The sequence below is a fragment of the Ursus arctos genome, unplaced genomic scaffold, assembly GCF_023065955.2.
Source record: "Ursus arctos isolate Adak ecotype North America unplaced genomic scaffold, UrsArc2.0 scaffold_8, whole genome shotgun sequence".
Classification (NCBI taxonomy): domain Eukaryota; kingdom Metazoa; phylum Chordata; class Mammalia; order Carnivora; family Ursidae; genus Ursus; species Ursus arctos.
In genome coordinates, this window is record NW_026623100.1 from 5250228 (window position 1) to 5267782 (window position 17555).

Sequence of the window (17555 nt, forward strand, 5' to 3'; positions counted from 1 at the left end):
CAACATGGCATCATTAAAATCATATCTCTCAGTACTCAGTCTTAATGTGAATGGTTTGAACCTTCCCATAAATGCCACAGGGTTGCAGATTGGATAAAAAGAAATGACCCATCCATTTGCTGTCTACAAGAGACTCATTTCTAACCCAAAGATGCATTCAGACTGAGAGTAAGGGGATGGAGTACCATCTTTCACGCAAATGGACCTCAAAAGAAAGCTGGGGTAGCAATTCTCATATCAGATATATTGGATTTTAAACTACAGACTATAGTTAGAGACGCAGAAGGGCACTATATTATTCTTAAAGGAAGTATTCAACAAGTGGATATGACAATTATAAATATATATGCCCCCAACAGGGGAGCAGCAAGATACATAAGCCAACTCTTAACCAGAATAAAGAGACATATAAATAAAAATACATTAATAGTAGGGGACCTCAACACTCCACTATCAGAAATAGACAGAACACCCTGGCAAAAACTAAGCAAAGAATCAAAGGCTTTGAATGCCATACTCGACGAGTTGGACCTCATAGATATATATAGAACACTACACTCCAGAAACAAAGAATACTCATTCTATTCTAATGCCCATGGAACATTCTCAAGAATAGACCATGTTCTGGGACACAAAACAGGTCTCAACCGATACCAAAAGATTGAAATTATCCCCTGCATATTCTCAGACCACAACGCTCTGAAATTGGAACTCAACCACAAGGAAAAATTTGGAAGAAACTCAAACACTTGGAGACTAAGAACCATCCTGCTCAGGAATGACTCGATAAACCAGGAAATCAAAAATCAAATTAAACAATTTATGGAGACCAGTGAGAATGAAGATACAACAGTCCAAAACCTATGGGCTACTCCAAAGGCAGTCCTAAGGGGGAAATACATAGCCATCCAAGCCTCACTCAAAAGAATAGAAAAATCTAAAATGCAGTTTTTATATTCTCACCTTAAGAAGCTGGAACAGCAACAGAGGGACAGGCCTAATCCACGCACGAGGAAGCAGTTGACCAAAATTAGAGCTGAAATCAATCAAGCAGAAACCAGAAGTACAGTAGAGCAGATCAACAGGACCAGAAGCTGTTTCTTTGAGAGAATCAATAAAATTGACAGACCACTGGCAATACTTATCCAAAAGAAAAGAGAAAGGACCCAGATTATTAAAATTATGAATGAAAAAGGAGAGGTCACGACGAACACCATTGAAATTGGAAGGATTATTAGAAATTTTTATCAACAGCTATATGCCAATAAACTAAGCAATCTGGAAGAGATGGAATCCTTCCTGGAAACCTATAAACTACCAAGATTGAAACAGGAAGAAATTGATTTCTTAAACAGGCCAATTAATTATAAAGAAATTGAGTCAGTGATAAACAACCTTCCAAATAACAAAACTCCAGGCCCGGACGGTTTTCCTGGGGAATTCTACCAAACCTTCAAAGAAGAAATAATACCTATTCTCCTAAAGCTATTTCAAAAAATAGAAACAGAAGGAAAGCTACCAAACTCATTCTATGAGGCCAATATTACCTTGATCCCCAAACCAGGCAAAGACCCCCTCAAAAAGGAGAATTACAGACCGATCTCCCTAATAAATATGGATGCCAAAATCCTCAACAAGATACTTGCTAATAGAATCCAACAGTACATTAAAAGGATTATCCATCACGATCAAGTGGGATTCATACCTGGGATGCAAGCGTGGTTCAATATTCGCAAATCAATCAGCGTGATACATCATATCAACAAGAAAAGACTCAGGAACCATATGATCCTCTCAATCGATGCCGAAAAAACATTTGACAAAATACAGCATCCTTTCCTGATTAAAACCCTTCAGAGTGTAGGAATAGAAGGTACATTTCTCAACCTCATAAAAGCCATCTATGAAAAGCCTACTGCAAATATTATTCTCAATGGGGAAAAGCTGGAAGCCTTTCCCTTAAGATCAGGAACTCGACAAGGATGCCCACTCTCGCCACTATTATTCAACATAGTACTAGAAGTCCTTGCAACAGCAATCAGACGACAAAAAGGGTCAAAGGTATTCACATCGGCAAAGAAGAAGTCAAAATGTCTCTCTTCGCAGATGACATGATACTCTATATGGAAAACCCAAAAGAAGCCACTCCCAAACTATTAGAAGTTATAGAGCAATTCAGTAACGTGGCGGGATACAAAATCAATGCTCAGAAATCAGTTGCATTTCTATACACGAATAACGAGACCAAAGAAAGAGAAATTAGGGAATCCATCCCATTTACAATAGCACCAAAAACCATACGTTACCTTGGAATTAACTTAACCAGAGACGTAAAGGACCTATATTCTAGAAACTATAAATCACTCTTTTTTTTTTTAAAGATTTTTATTTATTTATTTGACAGAGATAGAGACAGCCAGCGAGAGAGAACACAAGTAGGGGGAGTGGGAGAGGAAGAAGCAGGCTCATAGAGGAGGAGCCTGACGTGGGGCTCGATCCCGGAACGCCGGGATCACGCCCTGAGCCGAAGGCAGACGCTTTAACCGCTGTGCCACCCAGGCGCCCCTATAAATCACTCTTGAAAGACATTGAGGAAGACATAAAAAGATGGAAAGATATTCCATGCTCATGGATCAGAAGAATTAACATAGTTAAAATGTCCATGCTACCCAGAGCAATCTACACTTTCAATGCTATCCCGATCAAAATACCAATGACATTTTTCAAAGAACTGGAACAAATAGTCCTTAAATTTGTATGGAACCAGAAAAGGCCCCGAATCTCCAAGGAACTGTTGAAAATGAAAAACAAAGCTGGGGGCATCACAATGCCAGATTTCGAGCTGTACTACAAAGCTGTGATCACAAAGACAGCATGGTACTGGCACAAAAACAGACACATAGACCAATGGAACAGAATAGAGAGCCCAGAAATGGACCCTCGGCTCTTTGGGCAACTAATATTTGATAAAGCAGGAAAAAACATCTGGTGGGAAAAAGACAGTCTCTTCAATAAATGGTGCTGGGAAAATTGGACAGCTACATGCAAAAGAATGAAACTTGACCAGTATCTCACACCATACACAAAAATAAACTCCAAATGGATGAAAGACCTCGGTGTGAGACAGGAATCCATCAAAATTCTAGAGGAGAACATAGCAGCAACCTCTATGACATCAGCCAAAGCAACCTTTTTCATGACACACCCCCAAAGGCAAGAGAAACAAAAGATAAAATGAATTTATGGGACTTCATCAAGATTAAAAGTTTCTGCACAGCCAAGGAAACAGTCAGAAAAACTAAGAGGCAGCCCACGGAATGGGAGAATATATTTGCAAATGACACTACAGATAAAGGACTGGTATCCAAGATCTACAAAGAACTTCTCAAACTCAATACACGAGAAACAAATAAACAAATCAAAAAATGGGCAGAAGATATAAACAGACACTTTTCCAATGAAGACATACAAATGGCTAAGAGACACATGAAAAAATGTTCAAAATCATTAGCCATCAGGGAAATTCAAATCAAAACCACACTGAGATACCACCTTACACCAGTTAGAATGGCAAAAATAGACAAGGCAAGAAACAACAATTGTTGGAGAGGATGTGGAGAAAGGGGATCCCTCCTACATTGTTGGTGGGAATGCAAGTTGGTACAGCCACTCTGGAAAACAGTGTGGAGGTCCCTTAAAAAGTTAAAAATTGAGCTACCCTATGATCCAGCCATTGCACTACTGGGTGTTTACCCCAAAGATACAGACGTAGTGAAGAGAAGGGCCATATGCACCCCAATGTTCATAACAGCAATGTCCACAATAGCTACATCGTGGAAGGAGCCGAGATGCCCTGCAACAGATGACTGGATTAAGAAGTTGTGGTCCATATATACAATGGAATATTACTCAGCAATCAGAAAGAACGAGTTCTCAACATTTGCTACAACATGGACGGCACTGGAGGAGATAATGCTAAGTGAAATAAGTCAAGCAGAGAAAGACAACTATCATATGATTTCTCTCATCAATGAAACATAAGAACTAGGATGATCGGTAGGGGAAGAAAGGGATAAAGAAAGGGGGGGTAATCAGAAGGGGGAATGAAACATGAGAGACTATGGACTCTGGGAAACAAACTGAGGGCCTCAGAGGGGAGGGGGTGGGGGAATGGGATAGACTGGTGATGGGTAGTAAGGAGGGCACGTATTGCATGGTGCACTGGGTGTTATACACAACTAATGAATCATCGAGCCTTACATCGAAAACCGGGGATGTACTGTATGGTGACTAACATAAATAATAAAAAATCATTAAAAAAAAAAAGGATGGGTGATTGTTTTGCTACTTAACCACCAGTTTTGAGATTGGCCATGTCATTCCTGTCCAACAGAATAGAGGACGTGTTAACTTCCAGTTTAACTTTACTGTGAGGGTGTCACCCTTTCATGTTCCAGGTTTGTGGGGTGGGGGACAGGGTCCTACTTAGCCCCCACTTTGGGCCTTTTCTTCCAACCCTACTCTGCTGAGCTGTTGAAAATTGGTTTGGCTTACCAGGTCACCAAAGCTCTCAGGTTGAAAGTAGAATGTAGCGCCCTGCGGGCCCCTGCAGGTTCTCTGAGTTGTCTCTCTCTTCATCTGTTTCATTTTTTCACTTTGTCTATGATATTTTTTCAACATAGCGCAATAAATCTCAGTAGGAAAATCTAGGAATTATGTCCAATTTTCTCTGGCTTCTGGACTTTATGTAGAAGGTCTTTCTCCAATAAAGATTTTGAAAACTATTCTTTAAAATTTCCTCTAATAGTTTTGTGAGCCATCACTGATGTATATCTATCTCCATATAGATATATAGATATTATAGATATATATAGATATTATCTATATATCTATATCACAATGCAGGACTCTAAGTTTGGTTTACTCAAATGGATATTCAATTGTTCCAATCCGTATATTGAATAATTCATTCTTTACCTACTGATTTAATATATTTCACATATTTCATGTATCGAATGGATATATATTTCTGGATTATATTCTCAGAATATACCTATATTCTGATATAATAAACTATTTGTCTATTACTGGCATAATAACAGGCTACTTTAATTATAATAGTTTTTAAGGACATTTTCATATCTGATAAGATACGGCTCTACTCATTATCCTGTTTTTCAAAATATCTTGGCAATTTTTATGGAATTAGTGTTCCAGAGGAAACTTAAGATCAATTTATTCAGTTCCTTCAAAACTCCTTTGTTATTCTGACTGAAAAAGCATGATGCTTACATAGGGCGTTGGGAAGATCGCTATCTTTATGTTATTTGAGTCTTCCCATCTAAAAGTATGGTGGGTTTTCCCATGGGGGCCGTAGTTCATGTTTATCAGTAAAGCTGCATAGGGTTTTTTTTTTTTTTTACAGGTGCATGTAGGTATATATTTTTTTCTTATTGAATTTTTTTAGTTGTCATTTTTGCAAATGGGGTTTTGTTTTCAATTCATTTCTAACTAGTTATGGCTAATTAGGAACAAAGATATTAAGTTGTAAATGCTTATTTTTTATTGAGATACAATTGATGTGTAACATTATATTCGTTTCAGGTGGTTTTGGTCTATGTAGACATCATATCTTATGTAAATATTGCCTCCTCACTTATTCCCCTCGTTTTGTTTTCTAGGTTAATTCCACTAAATCCATTAAGTAGGCTGCCCAAAGTACTGTAGTCTTGAATAATGCAGATACTAAGCATACCTGGCTTGTTCCTGACATTAGTCAGAATACCTGTAAAATTTCAGAATCGTTTACTATTGATTTCTGATAAATGCTATTTAAAATATTTAAGAATTTTTTGGGGGCGCCTGGGTGGCACGGCGGTTAAGCGTCTGCCTTCGGCTCAGGGCGTGATCCCGGCGTTCTGGGATCGAGCCCCACGTCAGGCTCCTCCGCCATGAGCCTGCTTCTTCCTCTCCCACTCCCCCTGCTTGTGTTCCCTCTCTTGTTGGCTGTCTCTATCTCTGTCGAATAAATAAATAAAATCTTTAAAAAAAAATTTAAGAATTTTTTTCTTTTGTTAAACATTTTTTTATAATGGATATAGAATTTTATGCATATTTTGTACCTATGAAAATCACTACCAGTTATTTGGCTTTTATTTTTGATTTATTAATGTAACATTTTACTTTTTAAAAAAATTTTTTTAGAGAGAGAGACAGAAAAAGAGTGTGGGAATGAGGGGCAGAGGGAGAGGGAGAGAGAGAAATTTAAGCAGCTTCCATGCCCAATGCAGAACGGATGTGGGGCTCCATCTCACGACCCTGAGATCTTGACTTAAGCAGAAATCAAGAGTCCAGATGCTTAACCAACCCAGCCACCTAGGTGCCCCACATTTTAAATTTTTTAATGCTGAAGCATCTTATCAATCCAAACAATAAATCCTATTTAGTTATTTTATATCATTGTAAAATTACTGCTAGACTATGTATGCTAATATTTTTCTTAGAATTTTGGTTATTTATTCTTATGCTATTGTTTTCTCATGTAGAACACGGTATGTGTCTGCATATAATTTATGGCAAGTTCATTTTGGATTGTTGCTCATCTTTGAATGAGATGAGTTCTTCCCAGACCAGTTATCTGTGGGAGGTGCATCTCAGACAGCAGGCAGGGTCATGCTCCAGGCTGGCAGGAATTCCTGTGACAGGAGCCTGTGTAAGTGTTCTCTAGGCTATGACTTCTCCCTGGACAAGGGACATAAGCCCTGCAGTCAGTTCATGAGGCTGAGCCCCTGTCCCTTCCTCCCCCCACTACTTCACCAAGACGCCTCTTTCTGCAACGGTGATCTGTGTGATGGTTTATCCAGCATTACCTTACCTGCTTCTGGAAGTTTCCCATCAAACCAAGGCTAGGGACATTGCAACAAGCAGCTCTCAAGAATGATTAATTTTGTCCCTCTGAGTGTGTTACTTACTTCTGAGGATGGCGATTTTATATCAGTCAGGATCCAGTGGGAAAAACAGAATTCCACCAGTTATTTTAGCAGAGTGAGTTTAATATATGAGCTTGATTAGACAGATGCTGGAAGATGGAAAAGGAGAAAAGGGACACTGACTTAACATAGCCATAGGAACTGCAGAAAGCAGCTACCACTCTTAGCACTGGAGGAAGTCAGGAGAGAGCCTGACATCATTCCAACGTAGGAGCTTGGTGGGCGGGGGACACAGACCTCTGGGACAGATGTCACCCAGTTGGTCGCTATTTCAGAGGGGATAAGATGATGTTCTAGGAATGAAGAAAAATCTGGAAACTGAAATCAACTCTTTGTGGACCCAATGGCCGCTTCTGGGATGAACCCTAGCCCTGGACAAACCCTCTCCTCCCTCCTTCTGTTCCTCTTCTAGCACCCCCTACTGGCAGACTCCAGCAGGAGAAATGTGCCTGCAGCACAGGGTAAGGGAAGGGTGTTTGAGCTGGAGACTGAGAGTAGCTTCACCATCCGCTTGGGTCACCGGGGACGTGGGGACACCTCCCACTTCTGTTTCACCTTCCCCACCTTTGCCAGCCCTTCCTCACAGGCTTTGGTTCAGGGTTAGTGATGTCTCCCCATTTCAGTGGAAACGGATTTTGCTTCTGTTTTTTGTTCTTTTAATATTCTTGCAGGTACTTTTTCTTTCAGTCCTCCAGCGTGATTTTTGAGGAGGCGGAAGGGCAATCCTCTTTACCCCACCATTTAAAAACTTGAAGTCACAAATGTGCTATTGGCTGTTTAAGTTCCTTTAACAAATCTTTCTCTCTCGCAGCCTTCTGGATAGCATTTTATTATGACTTCCTTTTTCTTGTGTCATTGAGAACATGGTTGTCTTTTCTCACCCCAATAAGATGCATAATTGTTACTTACATTTTCTTCTGATTTCTACAGTCATTTTCAGAGATAGGGTTTCCTTCTATACTTTGAGAATGATGGTCTATATCCCCTAATGAGCAATAAAAACGTATGTATAGACACACACACACATATGCACGCACATGTGTGCACACACACACTAGACTAGAATGAGAGAGAATCCATCTAAGACTTGGTTTCTACCATTTAACGGGTGTGTAGATTTCCCTAGGCCCCAGGCATTGGTCATTTTTATTTTGCTAGAATCTCATTCTCATTTATATTCCAGAGTTCAGATTGAATTCACTGCACGGCCCAGTTCTGAGTGTCTGGCAGCTATCTGTAAATGTCACTGTATGGTATTGCAATGGTAGAAGGATGGGGAACAGCTAGTTGTGTGGCCTTTCCTCTAGCTTCCCCCAGGGATGCCAGAGGTGTTGACTGAATGCCCTTTCCAATACATATAGGAATCCATCAGGAGGATACCTGTATGAGACCCAAGATAAATAGAATTCAGGTCTCCACACCAGTGCTAGCACCCGGGCCTTGTTGTTGAGATTGATTACTGAGTGATCAGTAACCAGTATTGGTGACATGGAGAATGGAAGGCACATGTCTAACCAGCTGAAGGCTTCTCTGAGCCACGCCCACTCAGCCCCATCTCTGGTGACCCATTCTGAATGAATGACCAGGACCTGGGACCCTGTGCTTGGCAGTCATGAGACCTCATCTTGGCTCTTACTGTGTATGTTATATTACCCATCCTGCAACCTTCTTTGCTAATTTTGTTGGAAGTTTTTATTTTGAGGGGCACCTGGGCGGCTCAGTCAGTTAAGCATCTGACTCTTAATTTCGGCTCAGGTCTTAATCTCAGGGTTGTGAGATCGAGCCCTGAACCCGGCTCCGTGTTGGGGCAGGTGTGGAGCCTGCTTGCGATTCTCCCTCTGCCTCGCCCTGTGTCTCTTGCTCTCTCTCTCCCTCCTCCTCTCTAAAAACAACATCAACAAAAAACCCACAAAAACTTAAAATTTTTATTTTGAAATCATTATAGAGTGGCCAAAATTTAAGATATAATTACAGATTAAACATTAAAAAATTCAAAATAGTTATAGATTAAAGAGTTGCAAAAAAACATACCTGCAAGTCTCAGGTACCCTTCCCCCAGTTTCTCTCAATGATAACATCTTACATAACAACTGTAGAGTAATGTCACACCAGGAAATCGACAATCTATGGAGCTTATCAGAGTTAACTAGTTCTACATGCATTTTGAGGAATAGGGATCTTGGGGGGGAGAAACAAAGGGGTGGGGGGGTGTAATGTCCAAATGTATGTCCTGTGTAGGTTCAGGTACCCCCCACCCCAGTCAAGATACACAAGAGTTCCATAACCACAAAAGCTCTTTCCTGCTGTCTTTTTATAGCCTCCCCTCACAACTACCATCCCTGAACCTCTGGCAACTGCCAATCTAGTCTGTCTCTATAATTATGTTATTTTAAGAATGTTATATAAATGGAATGATGCAAAGATTTTGAGGTTTTTTTTTTTAAGTCAGCATAATTCCCTGGAGATTTATGCAAGTCGTTGTGTGGGTCCAAAGTTTGTTCCTTGTCATTGCTGAGTAGTATTCCATGGCATGGGTGTACCGCAGGTGGTTTGCCATTTGCTCATTGATGGTCATCTGGTTTGTTTTCAGTTTTCAGCTATTATGAACAACACAGCTACGAACGTTTATGTACAGGTTTTTGTGTAGACATAAATTTTTATCTCTCTGGCATAAACGCTCAGGAATGTCATTACTGGTTGTAGGAGAGTTACAGGTGTAGTTTCACCAAAACCACCAAACTGTTTTCCAGAGCAGTGCTCCCATTTCACATTACCACCAGCAATGTCTGAGTGATCCAGTTTCTCTACATCCTCACCAGCATTTGGTGTTAACATTATTTTTATTATTATTATTTTAAACATCTAATTTGTGTGTAGATTTTAATTTGCATTTCCCTGATGACTAATAAAATTGAGCAGTTTTCTATGTGCTTATTTGCCATCTGTGTATCCTCATCAGTAAGATGTTCACGTATTTGCCTATTTTCAAACAAGAATTTTTTCTTTAAAGATGAGTTTTGGGACTTCCTTACATATTTCAGATATAAGTTCTTTGTTGGATATGTGGTTTTCAAATATTTTCTCCTGTTATGTGGCTTGTCTTTCATACTCTTTTTTTTAAAGATTTATTTACTTGAAAGAGAGAGAGAGAACATAAGCGTGGAGTGAGGGGGGTGGGGCAGAGGAAGAGGGAGGCAAAATAGACTCCCCCTGAGCAGAGCCCTGACATGGGGCTCGATCCCAAGACCCTGTGATCATGACCTGAGCTGAAACCAAGAGTCGGAGGTTTTAACCAACTGAGGCCACCCAGGTGCCCCCATCTTTTCATACACTTAGTGGGGTCTTCCACAGAGCAAATGGTTTTAATTCTGTTGAGGTCTAATCTATTAGATTTTCCTTTTATAGATCACACTTTGGTGTCCAGTATAAAAACTTGAAGATTTTTCCCTGCGTTATTTTTTTTTTCAAAGTTTTATGTTTTACATTCAGGTCTGTGATCCATTTGTGTCTCTTTTATAAAGAACTAAATTTACTGCCAAAGGAAGACTATTGTGTCTTGTAAGTTACATTACCAACACCAGCCCATGACTATTACTGCTAGTAGAACATACTAGGCATCCACATTATTGTCTCTTTTCTCTTACTGCCTAGCTCTCTAACATATAGAACTGATGTGGTATATGGAGACATATAGTCCAAGGAAAGTTTTTTAAAAATTTTTATTTATTTATTTTAAGTAATCTTTACACCCAACATGGGACTGGAACTCGTGATCCCATGATAAAGAATTGCACGTTTCTCGACTGGAGCCAGCCAGACGCACCACTCCTAGGAACATTTTAGAAACTACTAAGTTTAGAAATAATATGCCATCCCTAAGCCAGGTGAGTTTCTGATTCTTTCAAAAATGTAATTTTAGGACACCAAAAGGAGAAGTTGAGTCCAAGCGGTTAGCACACAGTTTTTCCCTTCCGAATGTAATCCACAGCAGTACCCGCTTGTCACCTACACAGATTCTGGCCCTCTATGGGGAAGCCTGTAGCTTCCAGGTGAGGATTAGATCCCTCTGATGTGCCACGCTATCTGCAATCATCAAGTTTTTAAACTTGACTTGGTGGAAAACAGCTCCCCCACCCAGCTGGTGTCTTCTGTAGGAGGGCCAAGGAGGTGGAGTGTGGCCCTTTCTCTCTTTCCTTGGCTCTGCTCCCCATTTGCCCGTCAAAGCAGAGTGAAGGAGAAAGCAGAAGAGTGGTAAGTGAGGAGAAACATCTGACTGCTACTTTCCTAGGACATTGTGGTGCCCTCTGATCCTGGCAAAGTTGTCAAATGTAGTCTTTATTTTGGGGGCATTTCTGTTGATTCTTTGGAGACTCTTGTCACTGGGGACCCTTAATCTCTAGTTGTTTCAACCCAGGGGGATGCTTTTCTTTTGGCTTAATTTGTATAATAGACTAGAGTTAATTTCTTTGTTGGCCAGCATACCTTATCTAGAGAAACCTTTTGGTTTTCAATGAAGCTGGTCTTCTGAAGGCAGATAAAGCAGCTGTTGATATAATCACCCAGAGCAGATAAAGATCTGTTAGAAACAATCTCCCTTCAGTGGAAAGGATTGAGGAAAGGGAATCACTGTTAAGTGAGCTGTGATGGCCTATAGCCCTTGTAATGGTTACCTATGGCTGTGTAACAAACTACCCCAAACTTGGGCAATTTGGGCTGAGCTCACTGAGGGCCTCTCTGGCCTGTTCCCGGCTTGACTTTTCTTGGCAAGTCTCCCTCCCGTGTCCAGAGCCTCAGCTGGGAAGCCTGGGACAGCTGTGAGGCCAACTCCAGGGGCTGTTTCATTGCCCGGCAGGGCCAGGCTGGGCTTGTCCTCATGGTGGCAAAAGGGCTCCCAGCAGCAAGAAAAGCAGCAACAAGGCCTCTTGACACCTGGGCTTGGACCGCACACAACCTCACTTCCCCTGCACTCTGTAGTTCAGAGCAGGTCACACACAGCCTGAACCTAAGAGCTGGAGAAACAGACTTTAGGTCTCTATGAGCTGAGTTACAAATCATGACTACATGTAGTAATCTACCACATGTTTTAATCTTGGTGCCTCCTTCTCATCTTCCCAAGAGAATAAACCGAGGGACAGAAAATAGGGGACCAGGAGTAGCCAAGCCCGTCTCTAAGACAGGTCGTTAAATCACTTCTGTGACCACTTACAACCTTCCTGAGTAAGCGAGCCCAGATCCTGCAGACAGTGCTGCTTTGGACCAGAGGAGTGAGAATAGAAAGATGGGAGATTAATGCAATGTATGTGTTCTCTTTTTGGTGCACAATATCAAATAAATAGGCCCTTTGTTTCCTTTTATAAGTACCGCATTCTAACACTGTTTCATTTGGGCTCAGGAGAACTGAAATAGGCTTTCTGTAAATAGCCCAAGCTGTGACCAAAGCCATTTTGTAATGAAATTCAAGTTCAACTACTGAGATGGTATTCAGATGCTATACATTACTTCCCATTTGTCCGACACTCAGTGTGGGGAGAGGGGGCAGATGCAGCATGATTACCGTCTCCCACCCATGTTTTTTGAAATTCTTTTGTTGCCACGAATTTATTGAGCTTGAGTTTAAGAAGATATTGGCTTTTACCTTGCATCTACAGCAAGTAACTTGTTGAAAAGACAAGTTCCAAATGCACTGAAATGGTCTTAATCTGATTTTCTTGTGTACGAGTGAAGGTTCAATGCAAAACAATAAGTATGACACACATTTTGGCCTATTAGCCTAACTAGATAGGGCTGTTGATTTTGAACTGTTTTCAAGGTTTCAATAACATGAACGTATCAGCTGGAAATGATACATTTCTACCGATTTCCATCCGCCCACTCAGATGGAAAAGCCAGTATATTTTTACAACTTAAAAAATCAGTTATTTTCCCAGGCAAATTCACGAGTGGAATTTTCAAGGCATTTTCCAACGTTACACCTGCATTCTGGAGAACAGAATAAGCTTCTCTGTGTCTCAGGAAGGGAGAAAACACCAACCACTGAATACCTCTTGCCTTTGCACAATGATACTATTTAGTATGATATGTATTTAAATTATAGATGCGAACCAGGATTTAGGCACTTAGCCAATATCTAATTACTGGCATTATTGCTGAAATGAAAATATAATGTGGTGTAATATGATGATGGAAACTTGACCCATTCTGTCTAGATTTTTGGTATGCTGCTGAATATTATCAATGTTTGTTTCTCTGGATAGAAGACAGAATCGTGCAAAGTGTTAAAAAAATATAGCAAGGGCATACTTCTCTCCTTTGGCTCTGACATAGTCACAGTTCAGAGTAATCTTAGGATGAAACTGTTCAAATACCTACGATCTTACCAGCCGAGTTCACAGAGTATTTGAACACCTCCTCTTGTGAACCACTGTGTTCGGAACCTCTTTTGAGCTGTCTTGTAACCTCCAGAAAGAACAGAATGCATTCAGCACTACAGACTGCTGAATTACCCTTGTCCATTTGCCTCTGGGTAGTATTTTATTCTTAAATGTGCAATTCTCACTTTTCCCAGGAAGATTTTTGTGACCCACAAACAGAAAGTTACTTATTTCTGTGTTTTGGGGTTTTTGTTTTTTCTTTTAGGTGAAGTCCCAAGGCCCGAAGGAAAAAACATGGGTTTTGCTGTCATACACCAATAATTCAGTCCAGAATCCACCACGGTCACTTTCTAGCTCCTTGAACTTTAGCCTCAGCCTCTGTGTTACTGGGACAGTAGCTCCAGCAATGCAAGTGGTTGGTGATAATTAGCAACAAGGAAAGTAAATTTCTTAGCAGATAGTAAGGGTGTCATAGACAGTAGATATTGTTATCATTGTACTTTGCACAGAATATGCCTGGATTTATGTGTATAGTTCATCTTTTAGTTGTGTACTCTGAAATTTTCTTTTACTGTATAAAACATTTTGTTTATACCTGGAACTAGTTCCCACATTCTGTTAGGCTCGTTAGTATTCCTGATAAGCACTTAGCCAGAAGCGCTTCGCATCAGTTCGACCCCTAAGTGGTTGGGTGGGACAGAGTGTGGTTAACTGCATTGTCTGCTCAGTGTGTGATGTTGGAGGCAGGACACGTGTACTTTTGTTTTTGAAATTATAAACTCTAGTTGATGACATTTATCCTGATGGATGTATGATAAAATGACCACTTTTTACAATGTTATTTGATTTTTTAAATTTTTTTTAAATTTTTAAAAAGATTTAATTTATTTACTTATTTGAGAAGAGGGAGTGAAAGTGGGGGGAGGAGCAGAGGGACAAGGAGACTCCGCACTGAGCTCGGAGCCCACCATGGGGCTCGATCCTGCAACCCTGAGATCACCGCTGAGCCGAAAGCAAGAGTTGGATGCTTAACTGACTGAGCCACCCAGGGGCCCCTAAAATGTAAAATATTATTATTTTAAATGCTATCTTAAATTATTTTAAAATGTTTTTAATTATTTGAAAATATGATGCTTTGAATATTGTTACTTTAGAAAACCTGTCAATGGAATTATGCAGTATCTGTCTTTTTGTAACTGGCTTATTTTACTTAACACAGTGTCCTCAAGGTTCATCTACATTGCTGCAAATGGCAAGATTTCCTTCTTTTTAAAATTTTTTTTAAATAAGTGCTGCAATTTCTTTTTTTTTAAATATCTATTTATTATACTATGTTAGTCACCATACAGTACATCCCTGGTTTCTGATGCAAAGTTCGATGATTCATTAGTTGCATATAACACCCAGTGCACCATGCAATACGTGCCCTCCTTACTACCCATCACCAGCCTATCCCATTCCCCCACGCCCCCCAAGCCCTCAGTTTGTTTCTCAGAGTCCATAGTCTCTCATGCTTCATTCCCCCTTCTGATTACCCCCCCTTTCTTTATCCCTTTCTTCCTCTACTGATCTTCCTAGTTCTTATGTTCCATAGATGAGAGAAACCATATGATAATTGTTTTTCTCTGCTTGACTTATTTCACTTAGCATTATCTCCTCCAGTGCCGTCCATGTTGCAGCAAATGTTGAGAATTCGTTCTTTCTGATAGCTGAGTAATATTCCATTGTATATATGGACCACAACTTCTTAATCCAGTCATCTGTTGAAGGGCATCTCGGTTCCTTCCACGATTTAGCTATTGTGGACAATGCCGCTATGAACATTGGGGTGCATATGGCCCTTCTCTTCACTATGTCTGTATCTTTGGGGTAAATACCCAGTAGTGCAATGGCTGGATCGTAGGGTAGCTCAATTTTTAACTTTTTAAGGGACTTCCACACTGTTGTCCAGAGTGGCTGTACCAACTTGCATTCCTGCCAACAATGTAGGAGGGACCCCCTTTCTCCACATCCTCTCCAACAATTGTTGTTTCTTGCCTTGCCAATTTTTCCTTCTTTTTTAAAGCTAAATAATATTCCACTGTATATGCCACATTTGCTTTATCCATTCATCCACCAATGGACATTAAGTTTTTTTCCACATCTTGGCTTGCTGCAGTGGACATAGGAGTGCTGCCTTCTAGAGTTCCTGATTTTGATCTGGGGAGATATAAACCCAAAAGTGGGATTACTGGATCCTATGGAAGTTCTATTTTTTTTGAAACCTCCATACCGTTTTCCATGGAGGCTGCCCCCTTTTACATTCCCACCAATGGTGTAGGAGGATTCCAATTTCTCCATAACCTTGTCAATACTCATTATTTTTTGGTTTTTGATAATAGCCAAACTCATAGCAACAGAGTAAAATGGTGGCCGCTGTGGCTGAGGGGAAGAGGGAACGGGGGGTTGTCCTACAACGGGTGTCGAGTTTCAGCGATGCAAGATGAATAAGTTCTAGAACTCTGCTCTACAACATCATATAACAGTACCGCACTGTGCACTTAAACATGTAAGAAGACAGCTCTCAGATCTCTTACCACAATAAAGAAGTCATTGCCACATACATTTATTTTAAATTATGTGAAGTGTTAGTACATTCTTAAAAAACCCATAGAACGTACAACACCAAGAGCAGATTCCCGACTAGGGATTAGGGGTGATAATGTTGTGTCAGTGTGGGTGCCTTGATCATAACAAATGTACCGCAGGGTGTGGGATGGTAATAGTGGGGAGGCTCTGCATGTGTGGGGACGGGAATGTGCGGGAACTCTCTGTACTTTCTGCTTGTTCTTGATGTGAACGTAAAGCTGCTCTAAAAAATAAAGTCTGTATTTTTAAAATGTTATTAGTACATCAACTCCTTGGTTCCATCCATGTCAGAGTATCATACCGAAATCTACTAGAAACTCTCAAGGAGACCTAATATAGGCAGTATTATATGTATAGTCCCCTGCCTTGGTCCCACTTCCCCACGAGCTGCTGTGCCATTTTTCTGCTTTCTTTCCCTGGATCATTTTCCGAATGCTCTCCTTCCGTCCTGTCTTAAACCCATTGTGCTGGCAAGGCCAGTGCTGCTTTCCACTTGGCTAAATGCATTACTGATTCTCAGTGGTTACATGTCGTAGCATCTGGCACAGCTGATTGGGCGACCCTTGAAACACGTCCTTCCTTTGGCTTCCAGCTTGCTACAGGTTTCCGGTTTTCCTCCTATTTTTGCCCATTCTTCTTCATTTCTCTGCTTCTGGAATGCTCAGTGCCCTGGGACTTCCATGCCTTTCCAGATTGACTCACCTCCCTTGATAATCTCATTCAGTTTTACGGCTTCAAATTTCAAATTTGAATCTTCAGTTCTGAACCCCCCCCCAGTAAATCCCACTGCCTGTGTGGCCCCTCACTTAGGGCGTCCCATAGGCATCTCTAACTCACTGTTTCCCAGAGTGGGATGACCTTGGCCCCTCTCCCAGCCCTGCTGCACCTCCACTCTTCCCAGACACCTGCAGGCACTCCTGACTTCTTGTCTCACAGCCCACATGCAACCCATCCAGAAATCCTGTTGCATCTACCTTAAAAACGTACCTAGAATTGGCTCGTGTCTCACCACCTCCACTGTCCCCAAACTGGCTGAAGCTACTCTCCTATCTCATCTAGATTGCTTCACCAACCTTCTGAGTGACTTTCCTACTTCCACTTCTGTTGTCTTGAAACCTCAGTTGGGTCCTGTCATTCCAGTACTCAAAACCTTCCAGTGGCTCCCCTTTCACTCAGAGTAAAAGGAAAGTCTTTACAATGTCTACAAAAGCCCCACAAGATCTGCCTGCCCCATTCCCTCCAACCTCCATCAGCCTGCACTTTCCTTTCTAACCTCACCTCCTACTGGGGTCCCCTTGTTCACCTGCTCCAGCCACACTTGCTCTTTTTTGCTGTTTTTCAAATATGCCAAACGTGCTTCCATGTAGGGCCTTGTCCCTTGCTCCTCCCTGGTTCTGGGTCCCTCATGCCCCAGATATTCATGCCTTGCCACAGTTACTCATATGACACCCCAAGAATATTTTCAAATGTCCCCTTCTTTTTTTTTAAAGATTTTATTGATTTATTTGATAAAGAGAGACAGCCAGATAGAGAGAGACAGCCAGCGAGAGAGGGAACACAAGCAGGG